This window comes from Equus asinus, chromosome X (genome assembly GCF_041296235.1).
Source record: "Equus asinus isolate D_3611 breed Donkey chromosome X, EquAss-T2T_v2, whole genome shotgun sequence".
NCBI lineage: Eukaryota > Metazoa > Chordata > Mammalia > Perissodactyla > Equidae > Equus > Equus asinus.
The window spans coordinates 124,467,801-124,486,912 of NC_091820.1; the positions used below are offsets into that span (position 1 = coordinate 124,467,801).

At 41.4% G+C, this 19,112-nt stretch overlaps 1 protein-coding gene across 8 annotated transcripts in view; it reads left to right on the plus strand.

Annotated features, from left to right (window-relative positions):
• Positions 1-19,112, plus strand: part of FHL1 (four and a half LIM domains 1) — a 58,867-nt gene that overhangs the window by 13,587 nt on the left and 26,168 nt on the right. For 7 of the 8 annotated variants that reach the window (XM_070503159.1, XM_070503165.1, XM_070503167.1 and 4 more), the window contains one exon: positions 7,478-7,548. The gene's annotated coding sequence lies outside the window, so the exon portion shown is untranslated. Of the gene's footprint in view, positions 1-5,276; positions 5,902-7,477; positions 7,549-19,112 lie in introns of those variants that run through there. The other variant, XM_070503163.1, reaches the window with a different exon arrangement.

Here is a 19,112-nt window from a genome sequence, read left to right on the forward strand (position 1 = left end):
CTACAGCAGATGCAGGCAGCGTGCGTGCTGATGTAAAGAATTTCCTCTATGGCTAATGGATTGGAGCAGGGCTGCCCAATTGCCAGCACTTAAGGAAACAGTTCATGCAGTGCCAAACCCAGCTTATAAAGTATGAGGCTGAGAACTTCATAAAATGAAATCAGCACGTTTATTGAGTACTTACTCTATGTGCAAGGCACTTTGCTAGGCCTGCAGGATGCTGTGGGGAATATTAAAAGCAAAAGTGATCTATTCAAGCAAGGAATGTCCATTCTAGTGGGAGAAGCTGTTAGAGATGCGTTAAGGACGTGGTAGAAAGAGTCCTGAACTGAGGGGGAGGAGGAGAGTCAGGAGTTTTGTATCTTAGCCCAAGTTCTGCCAAGAACCATTTGATTGATCCCTTGGGCAAATCACTTTCTCTCTCGGGTCTCAGTTTATAAAAAGGGAGTCGGACTAGATAATCTGTAAGACACTCTGTGGGTTGGTTCATAAACAGATGTGTTCAAAAGTTAAACAACAGTACAAGGTCATAATAGAAGAGATTCCAGACCATGGCACATTCCCTTTTGCCAAATGAAGTGTACATGTAAGTTATTATTAGACATATATGGTACATATATTTATACTATATCATTATGCTAATTACAACTAAAGACCAGTAGTTCTCAAAGTGAGGTCCTTGGACCAGCAGCATCAGCATCACCTGGGAGCTTGTTAGACCTGCAAACTCATGGACCTCACCACACACCTACTGGATCAGAAACTGGGGGGATGGGGCCCAGCACTTTGTGTTTTAACAACCCCCTCCCCCTAGGTGATTCTTTATTTTTTTTATTTGAGTAAGATTATCTCTGAGCTAACATCCACTGCCAAGCCTCCTCTTTTTGCTGAGGAAGACTGCCCCTGAGCTAACATCCATGCGCATCTTCCTCTACCTTATATGAGGGACGCCTGCCACAGCATGGCTTCATAAGTGGTGTGTAGGTCCGCACCCAGGATCCAAACTGGCGAACCCCAGGCTGCCTGAAGTGGAGTGCATGAAATTAATCGCTACACTCCAGGCCAGGCCCCCACTAGGAGATTCTGATGCTCCCTACACTTTGACGGCTGTGGGCTGTGGTAATTTTGGGCAGTGGTTCTCAAACTTGGCTGCATACAACATTCATCTAGCGGAGCTTGTTGCGGGGGAGTGAGGGAGTGCACCCAGATGTCACTAGTGGCTCTGGCTCCCCGGGTGCAGCCAATTTGAGAATCGCTGGTTTAGGGGAGGGTGGCATGAGCCAAAGTACCTGTATTCTCCAGTGGTGACAGACCTCAGAGGCAGGGAGGCAGCCAACACCAGAACTGAGTATGGGGAAGCTGAAAAGTGGGTTTGAGTCTGATTGGAAGGCCTTAAATTTCATGCCAGAAATATGGCCTTTAGATCACATTGGAGGGAGGTTAGGGGGAAAGGGAGTGATCTGTCTGAAAGATGATTCTGGAAGCTATATGAAGAAGGGCGCATGTCCATAGTTAAAAAGGCCGATGAAGTAGTCTAGGTGTGAAGTGATGATGGGCCAAATTAGGATTGTTGAAATGAAATTATAAGGAAGGAAAAGTATGAAAGCTCTTTGCAGGACGAATGGACAAGATTGGGTGATGGTTTGGGAGTGAGGGCCGGGTTAGAATGTCCTTGGCTAAGGAGTTCATCTGAGACTTCTGGGGTAGCCGGTGCTGTCTAGATGCATCTGTCAGAATTCTCACATTCTATGGATCTGTACTCATCCTTTGTCCCTCGTTGCTTTGATTGAGGAGTTCTAATTCGGGGAGCGGGTAGTCCCCAGTGAGTTATATAAAAATACAGAATTGTATTCACCCAGAAAGCTACCCGCGGTCATCATGGCAGGGAAAAATCCTGTTTCCCTTAATGAAAGAATGCTTGGAGCTGTGGGAAAGTTGCAAACTTGGCAATGACTAATTCAAGCCTATCAGTCAATTAAGTGAATTTTTATTTTGTCATTTGTTTTATTTGGGAGCTGCTGTAATAGTCATTGAAAGGACATCAATCTCTGTATTTTTAAAACAAAACAAAAATACCATTGAACATTAGGGCAAAGGACAAGAATTTCAAGGTTTTACCTTTTGACTTTAGCAAATATTTGCCGCTCCATTTTTCTTGCTGGGTTTTGCCATTTGGTTTGTTTTTTTGTGTTCTCATTTGTTCCTAATGCCTGATAATTTTATGTTCCTCTATTCTGTTATTGATGGCTTTTTTATTCTTAGGTATTCTTAATGTTGTATTTTTTTACTTTTCTTCATTCTCATAGAGCTCATTAGCCAGCAATTATGCAACGAAATATATGGAAAAATAACTATAGTCTTTTTTTTTTTTTAACCTTTTGCCTCCCTTCACCCGTTTCTCCCACCCTCCCGCCTCTTGCAACCACCAGTCTGTTCTCTGTATCTATGGGCTTGTGTTTTTTAGATTGCATATATAAGAGAGATCATACAGTATTTGTCTGTCTCTGTGTGACTTATTTCACTTAGCATAACGCCCTCGAGGTCCATCCATCTTGTCCCAAAGGACAAGATTTCATTCTTTTTATGGCTGAATAATATTCCATTGTATGTATATAGCACATTTTCTTTATCCATTCATCCATCAGTGGACACTTAGGCTGTTTCCATATCTTGACTATTGTAAATAATGCTGCAGTGAACATGGGGATGTATATATTTTTTCCAGTTAGTATTTTCGTTTTCTCCAGGTAAATACTCAGAAGTGGAATTGCTGGATCATATGCTAGTTCTATTTTTAGTTTTTTGAGGAACCTCCGTACTGTTTTCCATGGTGGCTGCCCCAATTTACATTCCCGCCAACGGTGCACAAGGATTACCTTTTCTCTACATCCTCACCAACACTTGTTATTTCTTGTCTTTTTGATAATGGCTGTTCTAACAGGTGTGAGGTGATATCTTACTGTGGTTTTGATTTGCATGTCCCTGGTAATTAGTGATGTTGAGCATGTTTTCATGTGCCTGTATGTCTTGGGAAAAATGTCTATTCAGATCTTCTGCCGATTTTTTAATTGGATTGTTTGTTTTCCTGCTGTTGAGCTGTATGAGTTCTTTATATATTTTGGATACTAACCCCTTATCAAATATGTGATTTGCAAATATTTTCTCCCATTCTGTAGGTTCCCTTTTCATTTCGTTGATGGTTTCCTTTGCTGTGCAGAAACTCTTTAGTATGATATAGTCTCACTTTTTTATTTTTGCTTTTCTTGCAAAAGTATTCTTAATGTTTTAATACTCCAGTCAAAATATAAACAAATATATTTTTATTTCTTATCCCCCCCTTTATGACCAAAAAATTATTTAAATCTGCGTCCAGAAGTGGCTCATTGAAAGAGCTTCTTAATGTTTGCTTGGAGCACAGTGGGAACACTGTTCGCCTTTCCACCTTGTGTTAGTTCATAGGTTGTGCCATATCCAGAAGGAAAAACACTTGTTACTTACTAGTTTGGAAACCTATGAAAGCAAATTCAATATTTTAAAGGGCTATATATATATTCCAATGCAAGGTTTAAAAATGGCTCACCACTGTAACTCAGGTAAAACTCTGCTTTTTGGATTTCTAAAGGAACTGTAAAAATCTAGACAGATCACAACTTTAAATGTGTACCTGTCTTTTCCCAAACTGAATAAGGATAAAACCTTTCTCTTTTCAAATTGTGAAGAAGGTTATGATTATATTATATAAAATTAAATGTGGAAACTTGCACAGAATAAATGATCTTCCAGACGTACTATAGAGAATATCTGATGATATACTCAATATTAAATCTTAATATAAGAACATAAAATTAGATTTTATTGTATTTCTGTAACATAATATCCTTTTGTTTTTATTTATTAAGTTAATATATTGTTAAAGATTTGATTATGTTGCAGATCTTGATTATTTTGAAATTATTAAAAATGTATGTTTCATCTGAACCATTTATTTATACCAATAAATCATTTTGCTGAATGAGAGCCAGTTTATCAGTTGTTCTGCTGAAGGAAATGAGCCAGTGGCCATCTCGTTTGTATTTATTATTGTGTTTTATCATAACATTCAAATGTGTTTTGAACGGTGCATATACCAGTTTTTCTAACTACCACAGTAGTGTAAGCATTTGAATAAAAGTATGAAAGTAGGAGAAATGAGAAGTCTGAGCCGTCCGTAACCATCACAAGTGTGCCTAATTAAGAAGATATTTGGGCTTCACCACCCTTTGGTGTCTTAGGTGGGAGAAAATATTCTGAAGGACATGATTAAGAAACGGTTACCATGATAATCACATTCAAAGAATTTAGAGGAGTTGATGAATCTGTGGGGCTCGTCCATTTTGATTGATTCATCTGGTCTTTTAGGTTCATTCAAACAGCTGCTGTCTCTGGGTTTTATTTTTCCACATAATGCGCCCAATTGATTGGTGATTTGGAGATTGTTTAAGCTTGTCTGTCAGTAGTGATGGGGTCGCCAGTGTCTGTGACCACAATACTGTTGTTAAACCTGAAAGAGAACATTGTGTATGTTAAATGTCGCTAGAACATGGCTACTGGCTTCTTCTGGAATAATGTAAATGGTTTATCTAATTTCACTTATGATAATTCTGTCAGGGTGGGATGCGATTAACATGATTTATTTTAAAGCATGACCCCGACCCTAAAGCGTTTGCGTTTTATTTTGGATTTCTTTGCTGTCATCATGTTTTACCCAGTGTGTTTGGCTGCTGTTCTGTTTTTATTCTTTGACTTGCGCAATATCGTCAGCACAATTTGTGTTATGTCTAGTCAAAGCCACAGTTACACACTGCAGATCGAAAAGTATACACAACTTTACCTGCCACGAGTGTCTTGATCCTCCCAACTCCAACTAAACGTTAAGTGGGCCACAGACAATAAAGTGAAACGGAGATACAAATGCTGGTAAAATCTCGCTGTACGTTTTTATCGTTCTTTGTGACTAGTTCTTAATGGTAAATCCATGAACTGTGGAACACAAGACACCTCTGACAGGATCCCAAGTTGGACCCCAGTGTGAGAGCTCTGCCGGCTCAGCCTTTGGGCCTTTCTCTCTTCTGCCCTCTGGAGGGTATCAGGGAACATGACATGCAAGGACTTCCTCTGGAAAGGAGAGCCCAGGCTCTTGGTGTGGTTACTAAAAGACAACTTCTCTGCCCCTTCCCCCGCTCCCCACTGCCGAGGGACCTCGCAAAGCCTGGACTTGGAGAGGTGGGGAGCAGACAGAGAGGAGACGGGAAGGGACTGGCAGGGCTGGGCTCTTAGGAGGAAGCTGTTCTCCTTCTTTAAGTAGAGGATGGGATTCCTTCAAGGAAAACCCGGTAGGGATCAAATCTATCTCCAGGAAAAATCAATTCTGGAAGGGTGAGCAAAATGAAATCGTGTATTAAGGGTAGAGTGTGATGGAGTCAGGTTTGAAGTTCCAGTTGCATTGAATCTACAGAGGGGTATATTTGGTGCCAAGTGTTTGTGGCAGCATGTGAAATCGTTATCCAAGTTTGATAACATTTTTCTGTGAGCCTGCTATAATAATAGTGATGATTGCATGTCTGCTGTTCAGTGAGTACCTTTTTTTTAACTTTTTATTAAGATTATGATAGTTTACAACCTTGTGAAATTCAGTGAGTACCTTTTAGCGTGGGGCACCGGACAGTGCTTACAGGCGCTGCCCTCTTGTCCCCTCACAGCCTCTCTGTGAGGTCGGCTACCATTATGAGGCGAGTGTGAGGCTGAGGCAGGGCCAGTCTTTGACCCCCGGCAGTTTGCCTCTGGCGCCCTTGCTGTGAACAGCTGTGCCATGCTGCATGCTCACCGCAGCTGCATGAAAGGGTGTGGCACCTTCTAGAAACAGTGAGTTCCCTATGAGTGGGGTGTGGGAGGTGGGAGATAAGACTCAGAATAGCCTTTTGTATGTACATACCATGCTAAGCACTGGGAGATAGAAAATAAGTAAGGGATTGCTGCCCCTGCCACCAAGAAACTTAAAAGTCCTGTGAGACCAAGGAGACCTAACATGAAATAAATAGTGCATGTTCATATGATAGAATATGAAAGTATTATCTCTACTTAAGTAAAGGTGGGAAGAGGACTAGAAGGTGTTCTTTTGAAGTCAGTCACTTTTAAACATTCGCTTTTGAAAGTTAGCTCTTTGCTCCTGGCACAAATTCGACTTCCCCTGGGCTTTTGACCTGGCAGACAAGAACCCTGTCCTTATCGTCAGCAGACTTGGCCATTTTGAGTTCGGAAGAGTTGTTTTCAACTATGACAGTTGTCATTAAGCTCTCTAAACAGATGAACTCATTAGCCTGTTGAACTAAGTGGCCCAGCTGTTTCTTTTCCAGTACATTAACATTTTTTTAAACTGTAACCACTGCTTGTTTGATGATCAGCCTGGGAGCGGTTGGTTCGGGTGGGGGGCGGCTGCGAGCCTGGTTGTCCTCCTTGGCTTACGTTTGTCCTGTTTCCTTCCATAGATACTCCTTGAGAGCCTCCTGTGTGCCAGGCACTGTTCTGGGCATGGGGGATAGAGTAGAGGACAGCACAGAACCCCCCCCCCCCAGGGAGCTGTCTTTTCCTCAGATTTCATTTGCTTGTGTACATTTCACAGTTGATATGAAAGTGCTTTTGGTATGAGTTTCAGGATCTCACACGTTGGGCCTAATACAGTGATCACACTTCCCTTCTCCTTAGCCCCAGCCAGTCCTTTCTGAATAATGGGGGGCGGGTGAGGCAGTGGTTGTGCCGTGTGGAGGCCCCTTGGACACGGGGAGGGCAGCACGTCAGGGTGTACTGTCTTTGTCGGTGATGGGAAATGCACAGGGCACACCTGTTTCCTAGTGATGTCGAACCATCCGCACCAGGATGAACCTGCCCAAGCAGCCTGCATCCTAATCCTGTTGTTGATTGGAGATAACTTCAGCAGTCACAAGGCACCTCGTCTCCATGGCAACGCCTCTAAATATTCCTCTGGTGACTTGTGCTCTACATTTTGTCTGGATCTGAGCCCTCCTGTGGCAAAATATTCTAAAGATGTTAAAAGAGGGGAAAAAAGGGCTCAACTAATAAATCTATTCTAAACGACTGAGTCATTTGTTTTGATTACCAGGGTGATTGCCAAATGTTAATTTAAAACCGAAATAGGCCATGAGCTCACTCCGCTTAACAATGCTGAGTGTTCGAGCTAATACAGCTTGATAATGAGGGGCCAGATCCACTGCTGGGGCGAATGTTATATGATAAACAGACATTTGGGGAAATACGCAGAACATCTTGGCAGTTTTCCTTTAACTTTAAAAGTTGTACATACAGGGTAGAATGTGTTCCCATGAGCCATTTCAAAGGAAGTTGACTGATTTTTCTTCGAATTTCTAACTTTTCTTCTGAAAAGGTAACTTTGCCTCTTGATTCTCGTTTTTTTCTTACTTAGGCACGTCAGAAGTTGTCAACCGTATCCAGCCCTTGCAGAATACATCCCATTCTCCACACATCCAGTGTGAGGTAAGTTTTACTAATTGCCACAAATTCCTCCGCTGATCTCCAGCCTTCCAATTTGTGGTGTTAAGGTCGAAATTGTACCAAAAGCTTTATTTGTACAGTAGTTTAGGAGGGTTCCTTTTAATTGACCCAACCAATATCACTGTTTACCCTAAACGTTAACTCTCTGGGGGAGGCCTTTTCAAAGGAAAAAAAAAATCTCATTTGCTTTTAATTTGAGGGCATGAAAACTGAATGTGCCAAGCACAACAGAACTGTTAGAAGGTCTGCTTGAAAATAAAGCTCTGCTCATGTCGCAGGCTGGACAGTAGGGAGCAGGAAAGCTGCATGGAGCAAGTCCTGGGGTGGAGGGAAGAGACTGCTGATAGCCGTGAGGAGGTTGGGCTCACCAATCAACTGTCAGCAACCTGTATGCCTCGGGGTGAAAGAAGCCAAGGTGTGGGACTGCCACTGCAAAATCTGGTGATGGGAACCCAAAGAGTGACGTGAGCATGGGCCAGCACGTTTTTTTCAGATTAGTGCTAAAGTTCAAGGCATTGCTGCTCTCACTAGAGATTGAGCAGCCCTTTCATTTGCCATGCAGTGGGAAGGCCTCCTCTGTCCTCTTGGGTTAGCCACAGTGGTCTGTGGATACTCCATGACGATTGAGGGTTGCTCAGGTCTCTCTTTGAGAGATGGGACATTCGCCTTTGAAAGTAATGAAAGGAGGGACTCGCATCCAGGCACAACGCAAGGGGCCCCAGTCTCCATGTATTTACAAGACAGGGTGTACCATTTGCCAGCGCCAGACCAGTCAGCATTCCCAGTTTCAGCCGCCAAAAGGTGGCTACATTTGTGCCTTCCGCTCCACCCTGCCCCACCTCCATGCACAGTCCCTCATTCAGTGTAGGTCTTTTTAGTTCTCTTACGGTGGATGCTCACCAGGTGATGATAATTGGCTTTGTTACGTCTGCTTGCTGCAGAATTCTTCACAGATTTTAAAAATATATATATTCAAATACCTAAATATATTAAACCTTAAAGAGTAAAAAAACGTAGGACAGATTTTTGGAAGTGTTTAATCTGAGTTTTATTGGTCTCATCCATGGTGGGGGTAGTCAGAAGTCCTTCCCAGAGCCTGGAGCTTAAACTGGCCCGAGGACAAAAGCTTCAGCAGTTTCGTTCAGCTGCCAGAGAGCGACTCTTACATCTTGAGGTCTAAGCTGTGACATAGCTATCCGCCTTTACGTAAAACGGTTGTTTTCAAACTTTTTTTTTTTCGGTGAGAGAAACCTGTCTTCTGATCAAAGCTCACACCTAACCCCAGCAGAGAACACCAAAGCCGAAGTGCCGTGTGGCTCGAGGAGGAGGCTGTGACGCGCACTCCTCGGTGGCCCTAGGGCACAGCTGGAAAGCACGGTGCTCTGTCTAAAGAGCGGAGGTTTCAGCTCTGTGCCCTTCCACAGCTCTTATTTTGATTTTTCCACGGAAACAGGCTAGATTGTTGAAGGAGATACGCAGAAGGGTAAAACGTCCTCCCGCCACCTTCGTTGCAAACGCTGGCCGGCGGACCGAGGCCATTCACGGGCGTTGTTTGCCCTTAGTAATTCCACAGCCATCTGTAGCTTTGACACACTTCATCAGTAGAAAACTTCGACAGAAACTGTGTGTACAAGACTGTATTCTTGTAAAATGGAACGTTTCAATTGAAGTTTTTTGAACACATGTTTGAAGCGGTTTTGTGATACTAAGAATACCCCAATGATAGCTTTAATTTGACCAAAATTTAGCATCATTGGGTTTTCTTTTAGAGCAGTGAGTTTCTCAGGGGAGTCAGTTAAATAGAACCTGTTAAATTCTGTTTCCCCGTGATAGAGATGTATGGAACGGATGTAAAATGGTTCAACAGTCACCATGCCCTTGTACCTTGAGGTCTTTCTTCCTTTTAGTTATTCATTCATGCAGCCCTACTATGTTCCAGGCCAGGAATGTAGGAGTGAGCAAAACAAAAAGAGTAATACATTTTGGTCTGATAGTCTTCAAGTATAGCGCATCCCTAGATTATTTTCCCTTTGGCAGATGAGGAAACTCAACATTGATTTTCCTTTTTTAATTAAATTGCCCAGTATTGAGCACACCAGTATGGGTTCATGGGTACAATTCAGAGTTCCTGTCTCCAGTGTGCTCTTTGAGCCTGTGATGTATGCCACCTCCATTTAAGCATGTGCAAATAATAAAATGTGCGATAATTGCTGGGGATGCAGCTGTGCCTGGCACCCAACTGCTCCGCACACAAAACCAGATGTAAGCTGTGTATTTCACACTCTATTTTTTTAACGTTTGTTTGGAATAATTGAACAGTTTAGGGAAATGGACTTTGCGGTTTCCGCATGAGGATATTTTGGTTTTTTAAATGATAACGTATCCCATTCTGTGTTTAATGCAGCGTTTATCACAGGTAAACTTTACAATTCAGGAACATGAAATTATTCCGTTTGGCTGCCCTTTAGCTACGGAATTATTTGGAGCAAAAACTTGAACACAACGTAATTCTTAACGCATACTTGAGCTGGGCGCTCTGTGTATTTGTTTCTGTAGTGGTGAAATATTGTTCATTAATTGAACAGTCTTCCACACCTGGGAAATATTTGTATCCCTGACATATGGTCAGTTTCATTATTGATTTGACACTTTTTAATATTCACAAAACACAAAATTTTAAAATACAGTGTTCATAGTGATTCGACTTGTGCCATTAATATTGAGGTGACCTCTCTTCTTGGTGCCCTGGCAGTAAGCATGAAAAATCTGCACAGATGGTTTGCCCAGGCTTAAAGAGTTTGGAAATCATCAGTCTAGAACCAGGGTCTCAAACTGGTGGGCTGGATCTGGCACGCAGAGGTGTTCTTTTAAAATTTTAAGTGAATTGCTAGCATTTAAAAATTGAGAGATTTCGCATTTTGAAGAAGTCCAGGTTTTCAGCTTCTCTTGAAATATCAGAAGATCTGGCAACATTGAGCCTGCGTTCCTGTGGCAACAAAGGCTGGAGCCAAATAGCTGCTGTAATTAGATGGAACGTGAACTCTGAAATGTGCCACAGTCTCCACCACTCTCTGATCCTCCTTGACACCAAGGACAGGGTCACTTGCCATTATCTGAATGTTTTACTCCTTTATAAGACCTGCTTGGCTCTTACAGGCATGCGAGTTTTCAACCCCAGGTCTAGATGAAATTGAGGCTGCAAATTAAGAGCCATCCTTTCTCTCAGAATACCTGCTCATTGGAGCTGGCGTGGTGCTGTAGTGGTTAAGTTTGTGTGCTCTTCTTCAGCGGCCCAGGGTTCAGAGGTTCAGATCCTAGGTACAGACCTACACACTCATCAAGCCATGCTGTGGTGGTGTCCCGCATACAAAATAGAGGAAGATGGGCACAGATGTTAGCTCAGGAACAATCTTCCGAAAGAAAAAAGAAGATGATTGGCAATAGATGTTAGCTCAGGGCCAATCTTCCTCACCAAAAACAAAACAAAACAAAACAAAAAAAACAACCCCACACAACTTGTTCATACTCAGGTACACGATGTTGGGTGATGTTCATTTTAAGGGGGTGCATTCAAAGGGTCGAGGGTAAACATTTGAGGAGAGGGATCCCTCCTGATGATGTCTGATTCAGAGAAGGAACATCAGCAGAGTTTGGAGGAATCCTGCGGTCTACCCCAGTGCTTCTCAAACTTTAACATGTAGATTCTGATGCAGCAGGTATAGGGGAGGGCCTAAGAGTCTGCAGTCCCAACAAGCACCAGGTTCGCCCACTACTAGTCTGACGACCCCCCTCTCTGAGTAGCCAAGGGATTCGACCCTAAAGCAGTCCTAAGAAAGAGCAGTCATGCGGTGATGGTTGTAAATATCTTTTTCTTTGGCCTGAGACAGAGGAGAGCCTAGCCAGGCTATTTTGGGTTGAACCATCATAGATAAACCTGAGTTCAGTTCTAGTTGCCGCAGGGTAAGTTAAAAGACTCAATTATTTTTAGTACAACCAAGCCTATGTAAAAGATAAATCTAACTTGTATTTTAAAACTTGTTCTAAATTCAGGGCTTCTAGTAAAAAAGCTAGATGTTTTGAAGCTCAAGAATCACGAAGTAGGGATTAGAGCTTTCAATTTTATAATTCTGGGAGAATATATTTATGAGACTCTTAGAAAACTTACAGGGTAAGACCACAGAAAATAGGATAATTATCAAATCCTTGCATATGAGATACCTTGTAAGCTACAAAATGATAGAAGAAGTCAGAAAGGAAGATCAACAGGTTTAAATATATACCAATTTGCTATGAGAGTAGATCTCAAGTGTTCTCACCAAACACGCAAAATTGGTGACTCTGAGGTGATGGACATGCTGTTTAACTCGATTGTGGTAAGCATTTCACGGTGTATACATACGTCAAATCATCACGTTGTATACCTTAAATATATACAATTTTTGTTAATTTATACTTCAATAAAGTTGGAAAAAATAAGTAATGAAAACACACCAGGGAAAGTTTGCGGTAAATTTGGCAAGATAATTAATTTCCATATGATGCACAGAACCCATATAGATTGTAAGGCCTGGCACATGGTAGATGCTTCATAACTGTTAGCTGAATGAGTTCTTCAGTAGTTGGACCAGTAAAAGACATTCATGTTTTATCACAAAGTAAGTAAATGCATGGAAAAACGTTCAGCCTCACTGGTATGCAGAGACAAGCATATTCAGACAGCAACAGGGTACATTTTTCACCTATTAAGTCAACAAAAACAAAAAAAACAATGCTAATATGATAGCCTTGAAACTGATGAACACTTACTCATTGCTGGTAGCATTATAAGTTGATAAAAAAGCCTTTTGGAACATTATTTGGCAATATATGGCGAAAGTCACAAAGATTGGTACCCCTTGATCCAGTCATCCTATTTTGGGAAATGTGTTCTAAGAAACAAATTGTTCTAAGAAAAGAAGAAAACAGCTGTCTGTTATGGGTATTCCTCACAGTGTCCTTTGTAAGGACAAAAAATTAGAAAGAATTGAAACATCCAGCATTAGAGAAATGGTTCGTTTATTCAATAGATATTTTGAGTTAAGTAATTATGATACATCTCTGTGGTGGAATTCCACGAATCTGTTCAAAATTATAATTTTGACACTTACAAAACAATATGGAAGAATTTGTATAATACAGCCTTACTAAAAAATGCAGGATGCAAAATTGTATGTGTGCTGTGATTATAACCTTGTAAAGTGGTAGGTACATATGGACAAGAACTAGAAGGCACGTGGACAAATGTAAGTAATACTTCATTTAAGGTTTTATTCATATTGTTTGTACGTTTGACCATAAGTGTATGCTCGCGTAGTGGTTGGGAATTGTCAGCTTCACCGACTTCACTCAACTCCATTTCGCAAGCAATGATATTCCCACTGCTCACACAGTAGGCCTTCAGTAAACCACTTCAGGGACTCCTGCCCAGAGCGTCAACCTGGAGTTCTGACTATACGGTGCCCACTCGCTGCTTTGTTCCATCATCCCGAGCTCCCGTTTTTCTTCTTCTGTTTTCTGTGGTTGGGAGGGAGGCATCCTGTTAGCCCGCGTGACAAAGTAGAAATATCTGTCCCAGAGCTTTCGTGAACGTGTATCGGTGCTAGGGAATGAATCTTCGCGTCTCTGGGTGCAATGTACACTTAAGTAGAACCTTAATGGAGCTGCAATTCAAGGGCAGGGCCTGTTTCATCTTCTGGTTTCATTTAGATAAGTAACAAAAACTCCCTTTCGTGCCCTGAGCCTTCTGCGGCCTCGCCTCCCCTCCAGTTGTGTTCCCTGTCTCACGTATATTTGTTTCCCTGCTATAAGTATACTTTTCTCCTTTAATTAGGTCAGTTACTTCATGTCTGTTTTTCTTTTTTGACATGGTTTCCTCTGGCTTGAGCACCACATATTTTCCCCATATGTCATTGCCTCTGGAGCTTCATGTTGCAATCGTTTTTCAAGGGGAACAGAGAGCACATTACTAAGGGGGTAGCTCTTGACTCCTTGCCTGCCCTTTGCCTGCGTGAGCGCTCCTATTTCTTTTGGGCCCAGTTCTGTTTGGTTTTGTAGTCTTCATCGCCAGTTGTGTTTGGACTCAAAGATACTTAAGTAAAAAGCATGGTAAGTCAGAGATATATCTGGCAAAGGTGCCGCGCAGTTGTTAAGGTTACTGGTTTCTTTATCTTCCCTGTCTCCATGGTGACTAAAGCCGGGCTGGGATTTAGTGGACTCATTTTGACCTCTGGTACATCTCCTAACTTTCCCAGCCTCTGAGATAGAAGGAATTCATTTTGACTTTAGAACAGAAACTGCCTCACTTAGAGAAACGGTCCTAACCAGGCTCTTGCAAAGTGGAGTCTCCAGAGTCTTGATTCGTATGCTGTCTTCAGTCAGAGTTCATATAGCGCTTGTAAAGAGAGCTGAGAAGTCGTTTAGATAAACACACACGTGCACACAACATTACTAATGGCCACAGGAAATGATTTTCTTGTCAGTGAAATAAAGTATTGTTTAATTAAGTGTGAATGAACTGTCCATGAGAACTTTTTTTTTTCCCCAAAGATTGGCACCTGGGCTAACAACTGTTGCCAATCTTTTTTTTTTTTTTCTGCTTTTATCTCCCCCAACCCCCCCTGTACACAGTTGTATATCTTAGTTGCATGTCCTTCCAGCTGTGGGATGTGGGACGCCGCCTCAACGTGGCCTAATGAGTGGTGCCATGTCCGCGCCCAGGATCCGAACCCTGGGCCGCCGCAGCGGAGCGCACGAACTTAACCACTCGGCCACGGAGCCAGCCACATGAGAACTTTTTATAAGAGGACCTTTTGTAAGAATATAAATCAATGGAGACATTGATGGGATATTATTAATTTTTTTTATTTTTAAAAAGTAGCTCCTTTATCCATTGCAGGATTATAAATTTGTATGCATCCAAATGTGCAAGCCATATTTCAGAGTTCAAGTGCATTAAACTGTGCCGTGGAAGTCACAGTAAAGGCTGGGTTTGACTAGGAGTCCCATGGAAGAAGTGAGATTTGGATCTTGAAAGTCAGATCTGGTGTTCCATCTCCGCCTGTTGATGTGAGATGAAGACAGGGGTATCTGACCTCTGAGGTGGCTGGCATCAAACCATCATGGTTCAAATGACCCTTTAAAGCTTTTTATCCTCTCCCATATGATTCTTTGAGGCTGTATACAAGGATTCTCCAGTTTTAGGAAATTTAATGATTTATCCAAAATCAAGACAGAGTGCTTTATTTAAGGCTAGTGTATACTGTGTTAGTTTACTCATGGATAATTTATCTATTTGCAAGTCCTTTCATCTTCTGTAGGAGCAAACTCACATATGTGAATTTTCTTTACAACCAAAGCAAAGGAGACAGTAAATGCTTAATAGGGATGCACAAAAACTGAGACGAGGGAAGCAACATAAGTGCCCATTACATCCTTATTCCCCAAGAAGATATTAGAGTTCAGATCTATCATCAAGTTCAGCTCAAGTCCAGTAGGAACTTGTGAATACTTAATGTTTTTGATGAGATTTTTTAACATCATAAAACTCAACGGATAAGGTGTTCTAAGGTTTTTTCCATCGTCAACTCTTCTATCTATAGGACAGACTTGAGAAGCCCAACAACAGATGCTCACTTGTGAAAGAGATCGATCTATACTTGTGAGATGAATGTTGGATACTCATTAAGTTCTGGGTTTGAAACCTTGACTCATGTGTCATATAACCGTGAACTTAGACAATTTATTAGATTAAAGTCATAGCTAAATCATATAAATTTTATTATGGTCAGTACAGTAAGCATAGCTGAGGTCAAAGGTTTTACAGAAGTCAAAACGTTAAGGCCTGAAGCCCTTAATGATGCTTGGGAAAGAGTAGCACTTTTATCATCATCATTGTCATTGCCATCATCATCATCATCATATCAGTCTTATGTGTTGAAAGCCCAGTGTGGAGAACTGTGCTAATAATAGTTATAGTTTATTTCATTATTTGTTTAATTTTTAATGTTTCATTTAAACAGCTCTAGGGATCAAATCAATTTAAATAAAACAAGATGAAATCTATAAAAATATATTTAGAATAGTAACTTCATTCTCCTCTCAGCCAGATGAGCTTCACACTTTGTATGACATCTCTCACTGAAGGATATCCATTTATTGGATGAACTGTTAGCTTCTGTAACGGTTCCTCACCTAAGTAGTAAAGCAGTGGTCCTTAGGTTAGTTAGAATTTGTGGTCTCTGTGAGTCTGTGGACATCTCTTAAACTGTACAATATGTGTATGTGCTGTGACCACTTTTATACATTCTTCAGGGCTATGAATTAATAATTTACTTAAGATATTCCAAGTGTTTCTTTCCCAGAACCAGTGGAGCTTTTCCTGTGGATTCTGCTGAGGAGTCTGAACACGTAGCTGTTAGTGTACATGGGCTAGGAGAGTCGTGGTCCACAGTGCCTTTTGCTCACTAAAGTGGTTCAAATGCTGACTAATTGGAGAGAATGAGTTCCACCCTTGGCATTGGGCGCACATGACTGGTTTGAGCCTGGAAACAATACAACATGTTCCATTATTTTTAGCCCATCCTTTATGTTCCCAGCTGCGTCCTCCATATTGTCAGTCCTCACAGACTTTACACAAGATCTTGACCCAACTCCTGTGGTCCTTTCCTGGGCGTTTTCAATTTTTATTGCTGGGACAATCTAAGGCACAAAGAGAGTCAAGGACTTGGTTGGGGTTACTGTCTTAAATTGTTCTCTGCTTTCCCCGGGGAACTGGAAGCTCCTTGGGAGCTAGAATACCAATGTTTTCTCTGGTGTCCTCCATATCATTTATTATTTAGTGCCAGAGGCTTAGTTGGCATTTACTGGAGATACAAACATTGAAAGAAAAGCATTTTATAAGTTACAAACCATAGTATTGTTATGGTATTACACAGGACAATCTGAAGATCTTTGTCTAACTCCCTTTTCCTCTAATATCAGTATTCTTGACATCACTGGAGTATATTCTCAAATAGAAGAGTCCCTCTGACCTCATTATAGCATGGCATCATTTTTTCCAACATCTTACTATAAAGTTTTTCAAACGGAGAAGTTGAACTTATACAGCGAACACTCATATTCCCACCACCCAGATTCTACAATTAAATGTTTTACTGTATTGGTTTTATCACATATCCACCCATTAGTCCATCTTAATTCTTTGGATGCTTTTCAAAGTAAGCTGTAGGCATCCGTACACTTCACCTCTAGACACTTCAGCATGCGTATCATTATGTGGTTTCAACTTTGACATTCTTAGAGCTGCTGTCAGATTTGCTAAGATTCCAACATTTGTTTTGGTGGTGGCCAAGAAGAGGTGGTAAGTTGAATGTGAAATAAGGTCCGTTTTCAGATTCTGGGAAGTTTTCGTTTGTTTCTAACTACCAGCAAGTATACAAGCACACATATATCACTGCCCCTTTCCACGCTTCTTACACCATCACGTTCTTTGTATTGTTCGAACTTGGAAGGCCAGCCTAGGAAATAGACTTGAGGGGCTTGTTTATGTGAGTAAAACCAGAGAATTGAGGTTGAGGATAGCGAGGCAAAAGGTTAGTGTTGGATACCATAAGGGATGGGGAAAGAGATTCAGAATCACGAAGTTACCAGCTTGAGAGCACGCACTTACGCAAAGTCTAGAGAGAGTTCGGTGGCTGTTTACATTACCTCAGGGTCATAGATTTACTAAACACTAACAGTACAAATGTAAGGTTTTCACATTATAGTCCATGGAACCCCGGAACTCATAGAAATGTTTCACCGATGTTTGAATTAGATTTTTTTAAGTGTATTGAACTATTAAAAATGATGAAAAACAGTAGACATAGCCAACTGTGTTTTGTCATAAATTTTAACCGACTGGAGAGACTTACTGATTGGCTTTAAGTAAAGGTTGTGAATGTCAACTTAAAATAAAATTTTGAATGACACTTATCTGTCATTCATCAAAGCTGGGGTAGTATTTCTGTTGTGGGAATAAAGACAAAAGGTCTTCAGCAAGACCATTACACTAAAGCCATGGTGTTAAGGCACTGGCCTGCCAGCGCTGAAGTTACACTTTGGTTTCTTGTTACCATGAGCACTTACCCATCTGTTATATTTAGATTTTTTTTTCTAGGACCTTTAGGAATCTGGAAACAGATAAGTGTATGCTTTCAACTTGAACGGACCATAAAAGGGGAAAGGTAGTTAAGAGGCTGGAGGCTGGCTCTGGTGTCATCCCTCAGCTGGGGCCGTGCGAATGGCCTGGGGAACCTTCAAGAAGGCCCATAGCTCAAACTGCTCAACATAGGTCTGCCAATGTAGGTGTGCAGTATTGCAGTGCATCATGAGATTTTGGGGGCTTCTTTGATTCTGCCTGAAAAGCCTTACAATGGCTTTAGCAGATTTCTTTCGCTTGGAGGCTATGCTCCTCACTTTGGTCCCTTTGTTCTGGATTGTGCCACATTCTGTGCCAAAGAGGAGCCAGTACTTGCTTGGGTGTAGCTGCGGTCAATTTTGAAAACGCTTGCTTATCTATATTTCATTTTCCCCTAACATTTTACTGTGAAGATTTTCAAAGTTGAAATAATTTTGCAATGAACACCTGTATTCCCATCCTCTAGAGTCTACCATTGACATCTTACTCTACTTGTCCAATCACAGATCTATCTATCCCTCTACTTATCCATCAGTCCGTAGTGTTTTGGGATGCATTTCAAAGCATATGTAGTAGATTTCACCAGTTAAATAACTTCATATAGTTTACACACTTAGAGTCTGACTTTTCGAACATTACACAACTGTGCATAAATTGGCATAGATTCCTGTGAAAGAAGATGTAAAATAAATACCCCAGTTTTACTGGGAAAACATTTATGAGCCTTATTTTAAAAGGAACAGATTTTTTGGCATTCTGGCTTGGAGTTAAAAAAGAGTACTGGCTTATTTTTAAATCTGAACTTTTTCGTGACTCAGACGTTGCTGACCCCTAATAAAGAGAGGGGTCATACTTGTAAATTTGTTTTCATCATTGAGACAGGAGCCAGATAACTTCCAGTTCTTATAGAGAGGCAGGATCATCTTTAAAAGCGTTATAAACATCCAGTGTTGCTCACTCCAGCAAAATCTATTGGCTTTGGAAGGCAGAGGAGCAGTTAACTGAGGACGAAATTGGTCTATGCTGGATCCGATCCCAAACCCTGGTGTCAAGGTGTTAAGTGCAAATTATTTTTAAAAAAACCCTCACTCTTGTTACAATTGGAACAGTGAGAGCGGGATGGAGATGAAAGATTTTAGCGTATGGCTCTTGCCCCTGTTTATGTGGAAAGCACGCCCTGCATTCTTGCAAAGCTGTGTTGTTGTTCCCTTTATTCTCAATCCCCAGAATTGCGTCCAAACGCTCGCCCTTGGCCCAGGGGGTTGGCTGGGTATATTTCCTTCTGGAAATCTTCACTCGCACTCTTGAGTTAGCTGGCAGCAGAGCCCTT